The sequence below is a fragment of the Oryctolagus cuniculus genome, chromosome 1 (assembly GCF_051225735.1).
Source record: "Oryctolagus cuniculus isolate XC-2025 breed Fujian yellow rabbit chromosome 1, ASM5122573v1, whole genome shotgun sequence".
In the NCBI taxonomy this organism is placed as follows: Eukaryota; Metazoa; Chordata; class Mammalia; order Lagomorpha; family Leporidae; genus Oryctolagus; species Oryctolagus cuniculus.
This window is the reverse complement of record NC_142867.1, coordinates 179,880,061-179,898,102: the sequence shown is the minus strand read 5'-3', so window position 1 is coordinate 179,898,102 and position 18,042 is coordinate 179,880,061. Positions and strand designations below refer to the sequence as shown.

Sequence of the window (18,042 nt, the reverse complement as noted above, 5' to 3'; positions counted from 1 at the left end):
TATTTAGTTTAAAAATAGTGAACTTCTATCTATGCTTTGAAAAGTGCAAGAAGAAGATAATTGTAGAGCCCTGGCAATAAAGAAGAACTAATTAACTTTGGTTTTCTACAGTTGAAGTCTATTTATCTTCAGTTGCTTTTAATTTTTTGAGCCTGAAAGCACTGTCTTCTTTAAATCTTTGAAGAATATCTCATAATAAAAGCAGTGGCTACTAAAATAAGTCTTATTTTCACTCATTTATCCTGCTTTGGCAATTAGTGCAGGTAATTACCTTTGTGTTCTTCCAGAGATATTTTATCCACATAGAAATCAATGCATCAAAATTGCCCTTTCTCCCTGCCACCTTTTGACACAAATGGTGGCAAGTTTTAGATGCTGTTCTTCTCTTTGCTTCTGTCCCCTTACTATATATAATTCTATTTCAGTATTTAAAGAGATTTTCTCATTCTTTTTTAGAGCTACATAATTTTCCATGACATCCCACATTCCAGAACTTATTCAATGACTAAATGATTGAACTGACATGCAGGTGGCTTCCTATCTGCCACCTGCCATTACAAACAAAGTTACAATGTGTTACATTTCACTTTCCTCATGTGGAACTATATCTAGAATGTCCTAGAAGCTCAAAGAATATATGCATTTACAATTCTGATAAATATTGTCTAATTGCCCTCTTTAGCAGCTGAACTAATTTCCACTTATCTCAGCAATGTGTGAGTATGCCTGTCTTCAACACCCTGAGCCAGGTATTATCAAATAGCTACTACTGAATTTAATAACTGTTATTATTGCAAAACACTCTTCTATAATGCCTTAAAGAAAAATATACTTTAACATACTCTGAGATTATACAACAGGAGGTTAAATTTATTATCATAATTTTCCTGGTGGTGATGTGGAGGTACAAATATCCTGTATAACTTGTCTAATGTCATGCAGCATATAGGGGTCAAAATTATGTCTGGAATTCAGCTCTTCCAGCACTGAATCTGAATTTTCAATACTCAAAATGAAGCAATAAAGCATTTGCCAGAGGATAATCTGCTCACATACCCCATTGCATGGCACCAAAAATGGCTTAATATTTTAAGATTATTAAGTGGCAGAAAAATAAAACATATTATAGAAGATAGCATATCCAACCCTGGGTAAGATGACAAAAATCTGCCAGTTATTTGAATTCACATTCACTCCCACCTGGAAAACTCAAGAATACAAAGGGCTTTATTGCTTCTGGATTCTATATCTGAAAGTAATAGTAGAAGTTTAAAAGTGCATTGTTCAACTCCACTCTCCCTCCTGACATGTCTTCTCAAGCTGCTTTATGGAAATACCAATGGGATGGATGACAGACACTTATTTCTTTTAGTTCTGGAGGTGGGAAAGTCTAAGATCAAGGTGCTGGTTGGTCCATTCTAGTTGAAGGTGTTCCTTTTGCTTGCACAAGGCTGCCTTCTCTTGTGTGTTCACAGAGTGGAGAATGAGTGAGCTCTGGTTTCTTCTCTAATACTGGCATTAATACCATGGGGTTAGGGGAGAGGATGTGTCCCACCCTTGAGACTTTAATCAATCCTATTACTTCTAAAGGCTACATCTCCAAATATGATCATATTGGAAATTAGGGCCTCCATGTAGGACCTCAAAGCACAATTCCATCCAGAGCAAAGCCTGTGATGACCTTAGAGGCTCCACTTTCCCAGGCTGACCCTTGGAACTGTTCATAGTAAACAACCCATCCTTGTCCCTGATTTGAACAGGAACTAAATCCCACACTGACCCACTAATGTCCTCCTCAGTTGTTCTCTCTCTCATTTGTTTATTCTGTATATTCAACAATTGAACACCTGTCATGGGCCAGACACAATTTTCTAGGTGTCAGGAAGATCAGTGAGCAGAACCAAAGTCCTACACAGATAGAGCTTATTCTCTTCTAGGGAGAGAAGAGAATAAACACTTAATGTCCAAGGGTGACTTGGGCAGAAAGGAAGAAAAAAGCAGGCTAGGGGCCAAAAAGAACTGGCAAAGAGCTTGATTCTTGGGCTTGGAGCTGTGGCTCAGTGAGTTAAAGCAGAGGCCTGCAGTGTTAACATCCCTTATGGGTGCTGGTTCGAGTCCTGATTGCTTCACTTCCAATCTAGCTCCTTGCTGATGGCCTGAGAAAGTATCCTGCACCCGTGTGGGAGCTCCTGAAGAATCCTGGCTTCAACCCGGCCCAGTCCTGGCTGTTGGAGTCTTGGCTGTTGCGGCCATTTGGGGAGTGAACCAGTGGATAAAAGATCTCTCTCTCTCTCTCTCTCTCTCTCTGTAACCCTGCCTTTCAAATAAATACATAAGTCTTAAAAAAAAAGAGCTTGATTTTTCAGTCATCTTTCCTTTTACTTACAAAATTTGAACTTCTTTCCCTGAACTCTGTCTGCTTTATGAATTCCTGATGGATCCAGTATCATTTGTCCTTCAGTAATTTTGACATTATTTGAAAAATATTTTATACTAGGAATGTAGGAATGCAAGCCATCATTGATTAAGCTCTTTCTTTCTGCTATGCCTTGTGCTACTCTGTTGTCTTGAGTCTACTCGCTAATCCTCACAACAACCCTATGAGATGGACACTGTTATTGTCATAGTTTTTCAGATGAGGAAACTACGGCAGAGATAGCATCTCTTTTACAGCACAGCACTTGACCACACCAGTAGCAAGTCACCAAACCAGGCTGTAGATGCAGATGTAGATTCCCAAGCTTGTACTCGTTATCAGAACACCCAACAGTCCTAATTTCTCTTTCGCACTTAGAGTAAAACTAGATTTTTTTTTTAAACTGAGGCTATGATTCACCTCAGTAAAGTGTATATAATTCAGTGGTTTAGTATATTTCTAAAGCTGTGCAACTAACACCTCTATCTTTTCATTACCCCAAAAAGAAATCTCATACCCCTTAGTAGTCACTCCCCCAGCTCTTGGCACTAATCTGTTTCTATTGATTTGCTTGTCCTGGATATTTAATATGAAGGCAATGTGGTCTTTTGAGTCTAGTTGCTTTTATTTAGAATGATACTTTTAAAGTTTATTCATGTGTAGCATGTATCGGGACTTCATTCCTTTCTATGACTGAATAATATTTCATTGTGTGGATGTACTATTTTTTATTTATTCATTCATCAGTTAATGGGCATTTGTGTTTTTCCATTTTTAAAATGTTATGAATAAAGCTATTCAAGTTTTTGTTTGGACATATCTTTTCAAGTCCCTTGAGTATAATACATCTAAGAAGGGACTTTTGCTTAATTTTTGATGTTTGTTTATTTTTCATCTACTTTGAGAGGGAGAGGGAGAGAAACTTCTATCTGCTTGCTCACTCCCTAAATGTCCACAACAGCTAAGGCTGGGCCAGGCCAAAGCCAGGGGCCAAGAACTCCATCCAGGTTTCGCACTTGGGTGTCAGAGATCCCAGTACTTGCATCATTATCTTATGTCTCCCAGGTGTATTAGCAGGAAGTTGGATCAGTAGCAGAGTAGCCAGGACTCCAATTATCACAGCCATATGGGATGAAGGTGTCCCAAATGGTAGCTTAACCATCTGTGCCACAATGCTGGACCCTACACTTATCTGTTAGATGAAACTGGAAACTTTCCTAAGAGGCTTTACCATTCACCAGTACAAGGATTCTGATTTCTCCCAAAACTTTTTTTTTTGACAGGCAGAGTTAGACAGTGAGAGAGAGACAGAAAGAAAGATCTTCCTTTCCGTTGGTTCACCCCCCAAATGGCCGCTATGGCTGGTGTGCTGCGGCCAGCGTGCTGCGCCGATCCGAAGCCAGGAGCCAGGTGCTTCCTCCTGGTCTCCCATGTGGGTGCAGGGCCCAAGCACTTGGGCCATCCTCCACTGCACTCCTGGGCCACAGCAGAGAGCTGGAATGGAAGAGGAGCAACCAGGACAGAATCCGGCGTCCCAACTGGGACTAGAACCTGGGGTGCCAGCACCGCAGGTGGAGGATTAGCCAAGTGAGCCGCGGCGCCGGCTCCAAAACTTGACAACGCTTGTTACTATAGCCATCCTAGCAACGATATATCTCAATGTGACTTTTTAAATATTTCATTGTGGCAAGAATAGTCATAACATACAGTTCAATGTCTATATCATTATATATATAAAAAAAAAAACTCTTCTTTAATTATCTCTATCTCTATCTCTATCTCTATCTCCCATCCATTGGTTCACTCAACAAATGCTAGGAGCCAAGAACTCAATTCAGGTCTCCCATAAGGATGGCAAGAACTCAACCACTTGAGCTGTCATTTTGGCAGAAACCCGACCACTTGAGCCATCATTGTTGCTTTCCAGGGTATGTATCACCATCCAAAGCCAAGGATCGAACCTGGTTGCACATTAGAATCATTTGGAGAACTGAAATTATTTTTTAAAGCAACATAATCTACATCTCCACTTGCAAAAATGCTCATTCATAAGGTCTGGGAAGGAGCTGAGGAACCTGTTTTTATTTAAGCTCCCCAGTTAATCTATTGTGCAGCTAGGTTTGCAAACTGCTCTTAACATGTCCTACTGTCTTTCCCCACCTCAAACACATATTTCTGCTTTCTGCACATTCTTTCTTTGCACATTTATTTTCCTCTACCTGGCATCTGTGCTCTCTGCTGAATGGAATCTTTCCAGACCCATCTGAATACCACTTCCTACTTATTCCTCCAACCAGAAGCACAGTCTAATTCCCCTGGACTTTCCACAAGTCTTAAACAGGTTCTGTCGAATTCACTTCTCTTGCCCCATCTAACTGTGCTTATCTTATTAATTCTGTTAGCAACCACATTATATTTGCCCTTTAGTGCAGAGGACTACTTATTAAACTCAGGATTTGATAAACTTCCTTGAAATGGGACTTTTCATTCTGGGCCTAAGCTACATAAAAAAAGAGTTTAAAAACATCAGATTCTGCTATATTAAAATATGATATTATGGGTATGAACAGGTGAATGGTAAACCTTTCCACATGGGCCATTCATGCAAGCTAGCTTTGGTTAGTTTTTTTTTTTTTCCACATTCTTTTAATCATAGCTCTCCACTGGAAAAGATAATGGACAGAGCTATGAATTCCCATAAGGAAAACAGTCTAGAACTAAAATTCTCCCCTCCTGTTTGATGCTAGGCTCCCTAAAAAACTCCTAGTATCTGTATCCAGAGATTTGCAGGTCATGTCTTTGAGCCTGAAGCAAATCAAATACCCTAAACATTCTGTTCCCATCTGATTTGGCTGCGCGTGTACTCAGCACTGTTACAGTATTATGTTTTCCATTTTGCATGGGTATAAATTAAAGCACAGAGAGGATTTGATTAGCTCAAGATCCCAGAGTGACTGGCAATGATGGGAATAAAGGCTTGCTCCCCAGATTCCTGGCCCAGTTCACTCTATACCAAACCACAGGTATGTCGCCTTTTTGCTGATGAGGCCACACAGTGTTCCTTGGAGGAGATACCCATTAGCTCTGGGAGGATGGAGACACACAGGGAGGCTTCCAGAGAATCATTCAGAGAGTCAGAGCAAGGGCCAATGACGTCCTGGAACTTTGAGCGAGCATTTCTGAATATGGTTTAGAAAACATGTGGTTAGCAAATACTTAACAGAGTTTTTGGATATTTATTTTAAATGTCAAGCCACTTTGCCTTTATGGATAATATCTAGTCCCGCATGTTCATCTTTTTCTCTGAGTATATTGAAAATGAAATGATAAGTTAATACAATTTTTTAAAATTAGAGACCATCATTGGCATTCTTAGGAAATACTAAAATTAAAAATGACATCAGTTGGCATAGCAGTTAAGATGCTTAGGACACCCACATGCCACATGGGAGATCCTGAGTTCAAGTTTCAGCTCCACTCCTAATTCCAACTTGCTGCTAATAATGTGCACCATGGGAGACAACAGGTGATGGCTCAGATAATTGGTTCTCCACCCATGCAGGAGACATGCATTAAGTTCTGGCCTCCTGGCTTCAGCCTGGCCCAGCCCTGGCAGTTGCAGGTATTTGGGGAGTGATCAGTGAATGGGAGATCTCTTTCCATTTCTTTTATTTTCTCTACTTCTCAAAAATAAAGGCACAAATTTTTAAAATGACACCAATGACAAAATGAAGGTAGGGATAATCAAGCTGTAGAACTGAGTATCAGAACCAGCATGACTAGAAATTCCAGGTCTGTGTGGGAAGAAGGAAAATCACTAAAGACTCCCACCATAGTCCCAAGGTTTCAATGCCTCCCTTTTCAAACACTGGATTTTTTGGCTGGTGAATTGGATCTCATCTGTAACCACAGTATCTTAAGGTATCTTTCTCCATATTCATAGGCGGCTTCTGATGAATACACAAGTCCTTCAAATCTGGCCTTTCACTCCAACTTCCAGCCCTCCTATTCTTCCTTCTCCCAAGGATTCCAACCTTTAAATTCCTTTCTCACCTCAGGGCCTTTGCAGGTATTTTTTCCTCTGCCTAGCAAGAGCTTCCCACTGATACTTACAAGTAGTGTCATGATTTTAATCTCAGCAGAATATCACTTCCTCAGGGAAGCTTTCTTTGTTCCATAAAATTATAATGTAGCTAAAGAATTGCTATCACCCAGTATTTTACTGTACCTTCTCTGTCTAGATATTTTTAGATACAAGAAATTCCATTGTGTTACAACTGCTTATAGTATTCAGTACAATGGCATGCTCTATAGGTTGGTAGCCTAGAGCAATAAGCTGTGTCATGTAGCCTAGGTGTGTAGTAGGCTTCACCATCTAGGTTTGCATGAGTGTGCTATGATGTTGGCACAACAAAATAGCTTAAGGACACACTTCTCTAAGCACATCCACATGATTAAGCAATAGGTGATTGTGTGGGGTTTCACTCTATAGTTACCTGACACCAACACTCTACCTTTGGTCTCTGAGAATCACAGCACCCTATGTTATTTTCTTTAAAGTATTTATCACCATTTGAACTCTGATTTGTTAACTTCTCACTATCTGTCTTGCTCACTTGATAGTAAGCTCAAGGAAAGCAGAGATCTTCCTCCACCTCAGTCAAGGGTTTATTCCCAGCACCTGGAGTAGCATCCAGTATCTAGTAAGCGCAAAATCTATGTAGGTCACAGAAATGAAGTATCCATCAATGATGTCACTGGGGGAAGTGTGTCTCCAACCCATGGACTGCTCTAAGAAATTGCCTAATAATGATCTTTGGAATGACTTCAGCAAGAGAATTAAGTAATGTCCCCGTTATGTCGACTGGCTGCACCGTAATCACTGGCCAGGCTGCCGAGTTCGCTTGGTTTGTATAATCAGTGTGGTCAGTTTCCTAGTGGACAATCTTTTGCATCTATGTAGTAAAGGATGGAGGGCAGGTGTCCTGGCCGTCTGGGAGCAGCTCTCCCCCAGCACGCTGTGCCTGCTGCCGGCAGCAGAAGAGCTCTGATGAAAAGCAGAGGAAATTATAGTTGTCGGGCCTTGTGGTCACAAGGGCATGTGTTGCATTTGCAAGGTCATCATGGGATAATTCAGGGTGTAGCTTGCACACATTCTGCTGCTGAAAGGGAGATTTTTTTTCCTACCACATCCGACACATGGTTTGCCAGAGGAAGGGCACGAGATCAGCAGCTCGGATGAGCTGGCTTGGTGTTTTCAGGCCACATCTCTAGTAAACCAATGACTCCCTTCTGACTCCTCCGAAAGAGCCAACAGCATTTATTCATTACCAAGTGTGAACAGCAATCACACAAAGCCACCAGATTGCTTTTGCCTGCCATGCCAAAAGGCACTTCTCAATGAAATTCTTAAATAATAATACTGTCAATACTCACTAAAATTGTTGGGAGGAAAGAGTGTTAACCTAGTTTGAAGTTACATAAACATAAGTTTTATTTCTCCAGTATAAATCTAGAAATCAAAGGAGAATAAAGAACCATACCATAAAGCTACGTTTGGAAAAGGACATAGTGCACATAATACTAGCACGTGTTAAGTAGACAGAGGGTCAAACACATGCTCAGGCCTATTTGGGGGCCAGGGTGTATATTAGTACTACATAACAAAGTGATGGGAACTTGCCCAAAGTCTTTGGTGATGTAAGAGTCAGAGGTCATGAGAGTGATGCATGGTCAGTGAGTCCACGTACATATAGTGGACAAATCATTGACATAGGAATTAGTAGCTTACGCTAGAGTCTTGGGTTGTCTATTTTCGTGCCATGTGGCCTTTGTTAAGTTAGCTAATCTCTCTGAGCTTTAAATTCTTCATCTGTAAAATGGAAATCCCTTATAGGGTTGTTGAAAAAATGGAACGAGAAAACTTCAGTGCTTTATAGCTACCCAGTATTATGTTTGCTCCTATTTATTTTGGTTCCCTGAAGATCCCATAGCTCAGTCTGAAGTAAAATAGGATCATCCCTAGAGAAACTTTGTTTTAAATGCAGCCTCCAGCCTAAAGCCCTACAACATTCTAACCTCTTCCACTTTATCAAAACAGCCATCAGCCTTGGCACTTGTTGGTGAATGCACTTATGTACAAGTTACTTCCTGCGAGAAAGTTCTAATTTAAAGTATTTAACTTTGATAATTTTGGAGAATTTTACTACAATAAATAAGACTCTTACATCTTTTTGGGGAGATAAAGTATAAAAATTAATAGAATTAGTCTAGCAAAATAATGAAAACCTTTGCATATATAAGGGAAAACAGAGTGGTGTATGACATCTCAGTCATAAGTTAAGGATAAGCACGGGTACCCTAGAATTTAATTCACCTAGGACATTTTCTAAGAATTCTCGGGGCAAGAGTTAAACACTTATGTTTGGATGGAGCATAAATTATGTGGCATATAACTGAGATATATATTTTCTTGGTAGATGCAAGGTAATTTGGTGATATAAGGGCAGCGAATACAGGAGATGGAGAAATATATAAGGAGGACTCTGTTAGACACAATTACACTGCAATCATACACATAACTCTGTAAAAATGGGGCCTTTAAGAGGCCTTTCTACTTGAGAAGACACAAGTATATGACTGATGTATTAGCATATCAAAACAGCATGCAACAGAAACAAAGCAAACAGAAATGAGCCTGGTGCCAATGTTTGCATGCTCAGATACAACTGAAATGAAAATTTATCATAACCACATACTACCTTGTAATCTACGATGAGGGGATGTTAAATCCCACAGAAATGTTTTTCATATGAAATTATTTCATGTCTAAGAGCTGGACTTTTGCTTTCATAAACTGTTTCATTAAACCCTTCTTTGTTTATGAGCTTCTCACCCTACCAGGGACAGAGGGGAGTTGAGAAATGTGCAATTCATAGTATCTCCGCCCTCAAAGAGCTGACTTTCTCATTAGAGAGATAAGACAGACACACATAAAACCACCACAGATACTCAGCAGTGTGTGAGCAGGTGATGAGTCAATGATCCAGGTTATAAATGCTGTAGAGCACTACAGAAATTACAGAAATCTCCATGAAAAATGTGGGATGTGACCCAAGTCATGAAAAAATGGCTGGGATTTAAAGACTGGGGGCAGTCTTGGGAAGCAATATTTGCCTTAACACTTACCTGCTGTATATGTGCTCTGGCAAGACTGTCAAGTTTTACAGCTGCTCTCTCTCTCATGTATCATGATGCCAATGCTTAACTCTAAAGTTTGTTGAAAAGATTTGATAATACTTGTAAAAAATGATAAAGAACTTGACATATAGTAGTTATTCAGGAAATTTTAGCTATAATCATAAAGGGTCTTAATGCCATTGTGCTGCTTTTCCTGAGTGGCTTCAATTCACCCTTGAAAGTGGTGGCATACTGGCCCAGACAGGTAGAGAGGAAGGAGATGCATTGAGTTGGAGAGTCAAGAGAAAAATCTAGAAGTGCTTATGCATGTTTGCATGTTTGCAGGGAAGCCTATCCAAGCAGAGCAGTGAGTTCCTACTAGAGATGAGGAAACCACTCTACAGACAAGGTGTCACTCATTCAACAAAAAACCTAGGGAACAAACTGTTAGTTAGCCACCACACTAGGTACAGAGGTTGGGAAAAGGTGAGATGTTACCATTTATGTCAACATGTTAGAACTCAGAGCAAGACTGAAGATTTATTTATTTAGGTCCTTTTTAAGCAGAAGAGGGTCACATGATAAAAACAGAATTGAAAAAACTAAAGTCTAGCAGCAGATGGATTAGAATGGTGGTGGAAGGTGGACATAGGAGTATAACTGAAACACTATTGCAGTGATTTACCTGAATGGATGGTGCCATAGGTATGAAATGGCAATGGATGCATGTGAGGGATACACTGAAGGAGCTTCTCCGTGGTTTAGGAACTGATTTGGGAGATGAAGGCAAGGAAAAGATGATTCAGTTGACTACAAGGTTTTCTCTTGAATGAGTGGGAGAACAGTAAAGACAGAAAAAGGGAAGTGGATAAGAGAAATTTGGGAGAGTTTATCGTTGGCTTCAGTATCAGGTTCAGCTTGAGATCCAGAGCTACTTTCAATTAGGAAGACCCATTTAGTCAATATAAACTAAAGGCTAGAATTTGGGGCAAACAGATGTGGATATGGAGTTCAGGTTGTAGTTGGACTGTTTCTGCCTTGAAGACCATAATTAAAATAAAGGAGCCAAACTGGAGATTTGACCATTTGGGCAACTCTGACTTCATGTGTGTAAGAAGTATGAAGTGGTAGGGAAGGGAGGTGATGAAGGAAAGAGCCAGCATAGGCAAGTAAGAAAAAAACCACAAGAGAGGAGTGCATTTGAAAGATCAGCAATATCAAATGCATTGCAAATCAGAGAGTGGGATTTGAGCCAGTATTACTGAACTATAAAATGATTAATTGATAACCATAAAATATTGCAGATTTTAAAAATATATTAGGGTGTGAAAATTTTATTTTTAAAGACTTATTTATTTATTTTAAGGCAGAGTTACAGAGAGAGGAGAGACAAAGAAAGAGAGATCTTTCATCTGCTGGTTTACTCCTTAAATGGCTGCAATGGCCAAGGCTAAGCCAGATTGAAGCTAGGAGCCAGGAGCTTCTCACAGGTCTCTGTGGGTGCATGGGCACAGGCACTTGGGCCATTCTCTGCTGCTATCCCAGGCACATCAGCAAGGAGCTGGATTGGAAGTGGAACAACCAAGACTTGAACTAGTGCCCATATGAAATGCTGGTATCTAAGGTGGCAGCTTAACCCTCTACGCCATAACACAGCCCCAAGGTGTGAAAAGTTTTAAATAGTGAACATGACACAGACTAATCAAATGTTTTCAAATTATTGACAAATATTAATCTTTAGATTTGGAAATGAAAAAACAGAATTTTTGAGGATTCCCTAAATAATTTTATTTTTCAGGGCCGGTGCTGTGGCACAGAGGGTTAACGCCTGGCCTGAAACGATGGCATCCCATATGGGTGCCAGTTCTAGTCCCTGCTCCTCTTCCAATCCAGCTCTCTGCTATGGCCTGGGATAGCAGTAGAAGTTGGCCCAAGTCCTTGGGCCCTTGCACCTACGTGGGAGACCGGGAAGAAGCTCCTGGCCCCTTGCTTCAGATCGGTGCAGCTCTGGCCGTTGCGGCATCTGGGGAGTGAACCATCGGACGGAAGACCTCTCTCTCTCTGTCTCTCCTCTCTCTGTGTAATTCTGCCTTTCAAATAAATAAATCTTTTAAAATGTTATTTTTCATAACACTTCACTTATGTATTTTTCAATAATTATTATGAGTGATCATTTTCATAAGTAGTGAATCATTTTTAGTCCATTTTCTGCTGCTATAACAGAATACCCGAGGGTGGATAATTTATAAAGAAAAGAGGTTGGTTTTGGATTATGCTTCTGAAGGCTGGGAAGTTCAACATAGGGTGGCTACATCTGGTGAGGGCCTCATGCTGCATCATTGTGTGTCAGGAAAAAGTATGCAGTGGGCCTTTGGCCTAGCAATTAAGCTGCTGGTCAGGATGCCTGCAAACCATGTCAGAGTGCCTTGGTTCAACACCTTCCTCTGGCTCTGGACTTTGGCTTACTCCTGTTGTGGACCCCGGAAGGTAGCAGTGTTGACAGCTTCAGCGATTATGCTCTTGTTTCTCACATGGGAGGTCTGAATTGGGGTCTCGGCTCCCAGTTTTGCTCCCGGCCCTCTCCCACCCAGCCACTTTTGAAGACATTTGGAAAGTGAGCCAGTGGGTAATACTTCTGTCTCTCAAATAATTTTTTAATAAATCTAATTTCTTTAAGAACAGAAAAGAAAGACAAGGGAAGCAAGCACATGTGTGAAAACAAGGCATAAGTTGGATTGAGTGAGGGGAGAGGGCAGGCATGTTTTATAACAACCTACTCTGGAGGTAAATACATTAATCAACCAATGAGGGTGCAGTCCATATGACCTAATTACCTGTTTAAGGTTCTACTACCTCTCAACACCTTGACCCTGAGGAACTAAGCCTCAACTTGAGTCTTGGTAAAGAAAACTCTATTTAAAGCATAACATAGAGATATATAGTATCTCAGAAGTTTTCTACAAAAATAATAAATAATCAATGTATGGTTTATTAGTATTTGAACCCAAATGACAAGATTATATGTCTTAATAACATTTAAAAATTAACTCTACTTGATGAAGATATTTAACTATAGAGAACACTAAAAGATATGTAACATTAATGTAACATCAATGCCAAATAAAACACATTTTAAAATTATAAGCTTGAACTACAAGTATTTAATATTTAAAGGTTATCATTGTTCAAATGAAATTTTAAACTTAGAAAATATCAATTGCCCCAAAAATATTGATTTTGCTTTCATGATGAAGATTCCACATGTAGAAAATATTTTTTTTTCTTTTTTTGGTGACATTGGTCAAATTTTTGAGTCTGAAAGCATCCTCAGGTTGAACTTCTTTGTCTATGTTGCTTCACATAAACTCATCTTTTAATTCTTTTTTATTTGAAAGAGAGAAAGAGCAAGAGCAAGTTTGTACTCCCATCTGTTGTTCTACCCAAATGGCCACAACAGCTACGGGTTGGTCAAGGCTGAAACCAGGAGCCAGGAACTCAGTACAGGTCTCCCATATGAATGGTAAGAACCCAACTATTTGAGCCATCATCACTGCTTCCCAGAATCTACATAAACGGGAAGCTGGAATAAGATGGAGAACACAGAGCCAGGTATCAAACCCAGGCAGTCTAGTTGGGATGCAAGTGTCTTCACTACAAAACTAGACACCTGCGTGTCATCTTTTTAATGATGAAAATATTTTTTCAGCTTTTCTTTTGGTTTTGATACTGAAATTGAATTGCTTTCTAAAAATGCAGGTTCTCCACCCTCCCCCTCCAAAGAACTGCAGTCTACTTGAATTTATTGAGTAGTTATTGAATAAGATAACATTCAGGATCTCCTTGCAAGGTTAGCAAATCATGTGTTGAAATCATCAATTTGAGAACTTCTTTTGTTTCCAGAACATGTTATTTCAAGGAATACTACCCATAGGATTTGTATATAATCTATTATGCAAATAAGCTTCTATGTATTTAATTTGCAAGAATGCCTCATCAGTAGCAGCTGACAAGATCAGGTACACAGATTTATAACATGGCACAACTATATACAACATTAAGTGATAAGAGTGCAACCAGTTCTGGAAATGTCACCATTTCAACTCTGTGCCAGCATTCCTTGCTTGTGTTTATTGTAATGTCTTTATGTTGATTGATTAAGTTCTCATTCTCACAGGGTAATTATTCTTTTTCCCATTTTACTGATTTCTTCAAAGATCTTTTCTCAGGATTTGGGGGAAATATACATTTCATGTGAAATGATAGTGGAGAATTCCTCCACAGAACCTTTAACTAGTTATACCATTTCTCTCTAATATTTAGGAAGGTTTAAGCTGCAAGTAACAGAAATGCAAGCTCAAAGTGGCCTAAACAAAAAGGGATTGATTATAACACATAACAAGAAGGTCCAGGCCATCTAGGGGTCAGTTAATTCAGAAAGCCAGTAACACCATTAGGAGCGCAGGTGCTCACTGCCTGTGCTTACCCAGGTGTGTGGGTTCCTTCCTGGTCACAAGATGAATGCAGCTGTTTCAGGTACCACATTCTCACATCCTAACATCCACAGCAGAAGAGGGACAACTTATATCTTGTCAACCTTTTTCTTTGCTTTAATAAGTAAAATAATCTTCCCCAGAAGTCTCTCCATTGACTTCCCCTCTGCCTTCATCCCCTGGAGCTCAGTCACACAATTCTGAAGCCAACCTCAGCAAAGGAGAAGAGGGCCCCTCCAGCCAGTCTGAACCAATTTAGTGAACTTGAGGTGTGGAAGAAAGGATAGTAGCTATTGTCCAGGTTAACCACTGCACAGAGCCTTGGTTTATTTAGTCAATAACCATGCATATTTCCTGCATCAGAAACAAACTGAAATTTTAAAAATGTAAATTCATTTAAAATAACAATATTAAACCCATCATGGGCCCCTCATCATGGTCCACATCGTAATTCCTGGAATCCGTAAATATGCAGATGTGATTAAAGATTTTGAGATGGATAGACTATTCCAGATTATCCACATAGGCTCAATGGGACGCTCACAAGGGTAGTTAGAACTGAAAGACAGACGCAGCAGAAGAGTCAGTGTCAGTGATGTAGTTAGGGAAAGACACATCTGGTTTGTGCAGGCTCTGAAGGGACCACAAGCCAAGGAATGGGAGTTGAGGAGTGGATAAGATAAGGGAGTAGATTTTCCCCTAGTGTCCCCAGGAAGGAATGCAGGCCTTGACTATTTTAGTGAAACCTTTTTCTGAACTCTGACCTCCAGAATTAAAAAAAAAAAAAATTATGTTCTTTGTCATTATAGCAGTGATAGGAAATGAGTACATACACACATTTTCAAATGAAAACCTCTTTTCCAAAACAAGCATTTAGTGAGAGGAGTGACACTGATTTCCACATCCGGGCACATCTCTAACTTATAATAAAGAGAGATGGATTCTCCTACCTGCTTCTGCATTCAATCTGTTGTGATAGCACATACCACATTGTCTTTGGAAAGCGCCTGTGCAAACGAGAGACTGTGAGTGAGAATGCCAAATAACTTCCCAGTATCAAAATACAAAAAGTTCTGACTTCATAGAGCTCTTAACAACAGTCTCTGGAACCCTCACGTGGGGGTTCAGACCACACTTTCAGGATCACATCAGTGGTGTTGGCTGCGTCTCACAAGAGAACAGACTCTTTCTTCTACATTCCTAGAGGGAACTTGTTTGGTCATGTGGTCATCAGATCAGTAACACAGGGTGATGATTTTGACATTTCTAATTCGAGCCAAATTTTATGGTTTTATTTTGTGCCTGGTATTTACATGGGCCAAAACTAAGAGAATAAGGTGGATATGCTTCTTACCCTTGTGGGGCTTACATTTTAATTGAAGAAAAGTAACAACAGCCCGTAGACCAACAAACCAATTTCAGATATTCAGAAGGAATATGAAGAATTAAGTTCTGGATGATAGGCAAAGAGCCACTTTAATTACAGTCTGCAGAAGGAAGTTAGAACTGAGCTACGAATGATATGAAGGAATCACTGGAAAATAGGGGAGAACATTCCAGGTAGAAGAGGGGCAAAGAGGAAGAAGCAGCTTGGCAAGTTAGAAAAACAAAGAAAGTCAGTGTGGCTCGAGTGAGATTCACCAGAGAATAAGTAAGTGGAATTGAAATAGTTTAAAGACTTGGGCAGGTGTAGAACATTGAGGTCTTGCAGGACACAAAGGGACTTAAGATTTTATTACAATTGCCATTGAAATCCACTAGAAAAAAAAAAAGATGGATTTTTCTTCCATGCTGGGCTTTGTTTCTTCCTGCAAATTCTTCCACCTTCTGCAAGGTAATGATCTTTAGCTGAATACATTCCCCATCTTCATAATAATGACTCTCTAGAAAGGCAAGGGGACCCCAAATAGATATGTCTTGCCTCACAAATTGTTTGTATGCTAACATCAAAAACGGACAAATCTGGAACCAATCAGGGGAATGTAAATTACAGGTTACTTGATGTGGAATAACTTCTTCATGTTGGCCAGTGTAGGTGTGCAGCCAAAAATGCACTGTGTGAATACAATTGTTTGGCAACTTCTAGCCTGTCACTTGTCCAAAGCGGTAAGTGTGTGAATGGATTTGTGTGGGTAATGACTCTGAAATTAGCAACTAGCGTTTCTCATTTTTCCCAGATACAGGAAAACACATCGGAACTTGGCTCATTTCTGGAGCGTTCTTGCGACTATCTTCAGTTGCTCAGAACGAACATTTGGTCATCATTATCCCTTGTGTAATCAGTTTCTACAAACCATAGGATGATGTTACAGTTATGTTTAGAGAATAAGAGAACATGCCCCACACCTTAATCAAATAATTTAAAGATGAGCCTTCTTTGATAACATGCATTTAAACACATATGGATGGTCGTTAGCTAGCCAGTCTATACTTTGATTCATGCTCTAGTGAGAGAAGTAATAGTATTCCCATAGGAAATCTCCAGACGAACTGTGTGCCTTGAACTCCAAGGTATTTACCACGAGAGAAGTGTTTACCAGGCAAATTTTTTGCACTGCAAAAAAGTGATGCATGGAATCCACAAATGCAGATATGACTTGAAATTTGCTTTGAAAGGGCCTAGAAAGTGTCAGGAATTTGGACCTAATCAGTAATACAGAACTGCAGGTGTGGTGGCCCCGTTGTAAAAAGCTGGAGCCCTGTGAATAATAAGCCCAATCACATTTTTAAGGCAGCTGTGGCTACTTGGGACCTAGTTAGTCACGGCCCTCGAAATATTTTGAAAAGTTGACAATTGTGAAAATTTATATTAAACTTAAGACCAGATCGCGCATCAAAGAAAATAAGTCTGTAATTCCAAGGCTACATATTTTCAAAGGAATTTAATTCTGACCTCTGAATGCAATTAAGCAGTCTCTCTCTCTGCTTGGGGAGGAGAGAAGGGAAGGGGCGAGACTTTCTCTTCAGTAGGAACCGGTAACCAAACCTGTTGTTCTGCCAAGCAAATCTTCGCCGATTCTGATTTCTTAGCGCTCAGGGAGTACGCTAGAAACCTGTGCCTTCCTCCCGTGTCAGATAAGCAGAAAGTTTGCTCTAGCTATGATCAATCTGCACGACGCGGAGATGTTTTTGGCACAAAGTGGACGTTCGAAAGATGATGATGATGATAAAGTCCCCCGCTCCCCGCCCCACCACCCTTCGGCCGGGGAGCATGTTTTGCCTGCATTTAAGAAATGTCCTTCAGCTGCCGGCGTGTGCGCTGGGAGCCTGCAACCCGCTTTCCTGTGTCTGCGGGGCAGGGCGACGCGGGTCGGCCGAGTCGCCCACAGCTGTGACCGTGCTGTCCCCGCGGGCGCCCGCAGGGGCGGCAGCCTGCTTCCTCCCTCCCGCCGGCTCCAGCCTGAGGCCCGCGGCCCACACCAGGGAAAGGGGAAGGAAGCCCTCGCCGCAAGCCGGCGTCTGGGCCGGCACTAAACACGCCGCCACCAGAAACTTTTTTTTTCCCCCAGCTGCGCGCAACTTTTGGCCTCTTCTCCCAGCTCGCCCTTGTCCTGCGTGGGGGTCCCCGGGGTTTGCCCCGGCGCCCCTCGCCTTCTCCCCGGCGGCGCGCGCAGGACCTGGGCTCCGAGGGGCGAGGGGCGCCGGGCGGCCGCGGCGCGCACGCGGGAGGCGGCGGGTCCGGGGACGGGGAGGGGAGGAGGAACTGGCCCAGGGGGACGGCGACAGGCGAGCGCCCGAAAAGGAAAGGGCTGCCGCGGCTCGCCGCAGTCTGGGTAAAGTTCGCGCCCTTTCCTCGGCGTTTCGCAGCCTCCTCTCCCGGGCTTGCCTCTCTCCCCCATTTTTTTTTTTTTTTGACAGCTGGGCGCTAGCGGCCACCTCTTCCACCTCCACGCCCGCACCCCCCGGGGGGCGCTAAAGTTGTTTTTCCATCCCCCAGAAAGGGCCAAAAAAAAAAAA

The 18,042-nt window shown here is 41.2% G+C and overlaps 1 long non-coding RNA gene across 1 annotated transcript in view; it reads right to left on the bottom strand.

Moving 5' to 3' along the window:
* LOC149128776 (uncharacterized) overlaps positions 1-18,042 on the bottom strand; it is a 73,700-nt gene that overhangs the window by 55,075 nt on the left and 583 nt on the right. Inside the window, exon 3 of the long non-coding RNA XR_016215132.1 lies at positions 15,036-15,092. This is a non-coding gene — a long non-coding RNA (uncharacterized LOC149128776). The remainder of the gene's footprint in view (positions 1-15,035; positions 15,093-18,042) is intronic.